Source organism: Glycine max, chromosome 6, assembly GCF_000004515.6.
Source record: "Glycine max cultivar Williams 82 chromosome 6, Glycine_max_v4.0, whole genome shotgun sequence".
NCBI lineage: Eukaryota > Viridiplantae > Streptophyta > Magnoliopsida > Fabales > Fabaceae > Glycine > Glycine max.
The window spans coordinates 39,217,251-39,221,060 of NC_038242.2; the positions used below are offsets into that span (position 1 = coordinate 39,217,251).

The following is a 3,810-nucleotide window of genomic DNA, read 5'->3' on the forward strand; positions in this document are numbered from 1 at the left end:
TAAGCTACCTCTTCACCATGTTGGTGATATCTCCCACCCTAGTTACCGGAATCTTTGTTATTTGGTTTTTCATTTCTTTTGTCATATCCTTTAGTATGTTGTTACCAGATTATGTAGGTATGATGAGCTCGTTGTTTGAATAATCACTTCATCCGCACTAGGGGAAGGAAGATCAATAGTTAGCTATCAAATAGAAGTTCCTGATACCTGAAAAAAAAGTTATCTTTTACCAAAAAGAATAATGCGAACAAGAGGAGAAAATCTACTCGGTAAATTCACTACTAAAAAAAAGGTCTTCTACATCGGTTCTAATGGCCTTTCTACATCGGTTATGACGCGTGGTGGTAACACAGTGTCGTTGAATACCGACATCGGTTGGAGGACCGCCTTTGAAGGGCGATCTTTCTACATCGGTTCTAAGGTTGAAACCGATGTTGAATGGTAGAGTTTCTACATCAGTTATTAGTCAACCGATGTAGAATGGGTAATAATGACAAGGTTTCTACATTGGTTATAAGTCAACCGATGTAGAATTTGAAGGATTTCTACATCGTTTATTACTGAACCGATGTAGAATGGGTAGGAATGACAAAGTTTATACATCGGTTATAAGTCAACCGATGTAGAATTTGAAGGGTTTCTACATCATTTATCACTCAACCGATGTAGAATAATGATTTTTTTTTTATTTTTGCGAAATTTATAATTTCCCCAAAAAGAAAACAGAAAGCCAACGTGGCCAAAAAGAACTTTCCAAATTCTTTGCATATCAGCAATGGAAATTTCTTTAAAACAACCATCAGCAAAACATCAACAAGTAATGGTAAACACAATCCTATTCTTTGACAAATTTAAGGGTAACATGAATCTACATTGTCACAAAATCATGGTAGCCAAAATGGAGTTCCATAACAGATGGAAGGAGGAATATTTTGATTAAAACTCGAGTATTAACAACCCATCATAAACCACCATAACTCCAATAAACATAACACAGCAGCAAAGGATGTCACCCCCACCCTTGCATCAAACCTCTAAAATGAAAAGAACAAAATTTGCTTCAAAGATATTTTATAGATGAAACATAAATTGGTTGAAAGATATTTGCTAGTATATTATGTGTAAAAATTTCCTAAATATTTGAATTGATTTGGAATACAAGGTCCCAAGGAAGAAAACTTACACTGGAATTATATAGATTTTGAACAACTCAAGAATGAACACATCCTACACTATATAATGGGAGCATATGATTGTAAACTTCTTAAACAAAGATACCTTGTCTAGTTTGTTTCCAACAAGCATCTTGATGTAATCTTGATTAGTTGAATAAAGGTCTATTTCCTTTGCCCATATTTCAAAAAGATTTGTAAATGTATCTCGCCGAGTTACATCATAAACTGCATTAGTTAGAGGAACAACATTAGCAGCTAATCCAAAGTCAAATTTCACCACTACACTAACTTGGAAGGGCCACCTCCTGTTTTCCAAAGACCATTAAACACATTGCACCTAATACAGATATTGCAGCCATTTTGTGGTGAATCCAACCAATAAGAGAGAAAATTCCAGTTTGGATTACCACATATCAACTAGATGACAGAGAATCACTAACAAACCAACTGATTCCAGGATTTACACACTAATATTCATACCAACTCTCAAATCAAAATTTTCCCAAGCAACATGAAAGGTATTCAACTCTCACAATAAAGCAATAAAAATTGGATTTGATTAGAGTAGATATAGATACAGTATGCTAAGAATCAGAATCATCAGGTCACCACATGTTTCACAGAAGAGGTCAGCAAATTAGAGGTAAGATAAGAATTAAGGTGCAAGTAACCACATACTATGATTAAGCAAGGCAATGAAAAAAATTTAATGATGGATGGAATAAGCATGCAATTCCATAACCTAACATGGGAAAGTTTTACTGTTAACTCCTCTCAGCAAGGAACTAACTAGCTCAATGCATATAACGGAACAAACTAGATTACCGCTGAGTAAGGTAATATATTAAGAAAGCCAAATAGCTTATTGTCCCTAAATAAAATGCTAAAATCCAAATTTAAGTAAATGAGTATTGATTCCAAGTTTTATTTCAATGCAAGTAAAAATGTCAAAGAAGACCACTATGGTGATGCATAATCTACATCTTACTTTTCTTTAACTGAAACAAATGGGAAAGATTTCAATTTACAGGAATTCACCATAAGCAGTGCCTGTGAACAGTAAATAGTATTCTATCCATTGAATACATTCTAGTCCAGGTTGTCATTCAAGGCATTTCACCTAATCCAATAAATGTATAATTGGGGAAGGATGGAAAGTCAAAAAATGGAGAACAGAAACTTGCCCATGATGATTCCTTGTGCCCCTCTGTAGTAAGAACTTGTCAGTGTTCTGAATCTCTCTTGACCAGTTGTATTATCAAAAAGCATAAGCATAATCAATCACATATAGTATTGGCTGCCACCCATAACAATGTAAAAATCCTCCATGAATGCCAGCCATATCTACCATTCAGCAGTATCCATAAGCAAAGTTATCATGAAAGGAATAACAACAAAGTGAATACCAGTATCCCAAATTGCAAGCTTCAGCTTTTTACCCCCCATCGTCACATATTTGACCTTAAAATCAACACCTGCAGGAGGCATCATCAAATCAAATAAGACACATAGCTATAATATACAAATCAGAGGAGAAAACAATAGTAATTAATAAATAAAAAAACGGACCGATAGTGGGGGAGAGATCTTCAAAAGCATCGGAGGTGAAACTGAGAAGAAGACTACTCTTGCCAACCCCAGAGTCTCCAATCATCAACAACTTAAACAAATAATCGAATTCTTGATGTCCTCAACTCGAATCCATCTGAATCAATTACACACACGTCAAAAACCCACAAAATAATTAATAATTAGAATAAGAATATAAATTGATTTCATTTCATTAAGAATAAAAAAAGTATTATTAAAATTAAAAAGAGAGATTTGTCATTTGTGTGTATTACCTAATGAATGAAATCCAAAGGGAAATTGAAGACGAAAGGTTAGCAGAAGTGCTGTGGTGTAAGTAAGAAAGTGGTAATGTTAACGCGTGCCAATGTATGTATTATATATAAGCTTTTCAATTAAGCCATAATATATATAATTTTAACGACAAAGCCTGGAAAGTAGGTTTAATTTGTGGAAAGAATGGAAAGTAGGTTTAATTTGTGGAATCAAAGAAGGGACATTATATTGAAGGAGAATTATAATTAGATGTATAGATTTTTAATCATTACAAATGATTTAATATCTTTTAAACAAGTTAACAAGCATTTTTTTAGCTTTTAGTCCCTACTAAACGTAAATAAAAATAAAATCATGACCACGTCATATATAATGGTAGGGATTAAAAATATTAATATAACAAAAATTTAAGAATCAAGATCAATCAAAATTTTGTTCAAAGACTAAAAATCAAAACATGAAAAAGTTTAAGAACTAAAAATATAATTAACCTAAATTATTATTATTAAAATTTATCATATATAAAAAGGTGGTTGTATCTTACAATATATTTATTGTGATTTGTGATTAGTTGATAATAACACTAAGAATATATAAAAACAAACTCCCAAAAAATAGTATTGAATGGTGGAAAATCACAACGCGTTGCAATTTGCATTGGGATTCAATTCTAAAGGACATATAAGGCGATGAAAATGAGAGAGCAAAGTGAGAATAAAGCATTTTTGAGCGAGCAAGTGTTAAGGAGCTATAAGCAAATATTCCTCGAGCTCCTTTCAACAATGATAAA

The 3,810-nt window shown here is 32.7% G+C and overlaps 1 long non-coding RNA gene across 1 annotated transcript; it reads right to left on the bottom strand.

The window, feature by feature from the left end:
* Window positions 1–2,365: 2,365 nt before the first annotated feature.
* LOC100818798 (uncharacterized) lies at window positions 2,366–3,179 on the bottom strand. Its single transcript, XR_414869.4, has 3 exons — window positions 3,020–3,179; window positions 2,745–2,880; window positions 2,366–2,650 (listed from the first exon to the last, which is right to left on the bottom strand). It is a non-coding gene; the product is annotated as an uncharacterized lncRNA (long non-coding RNA).
* Between the last annotated feature and the right edge of the window lie 631 nt (window positions 3,180–3,810).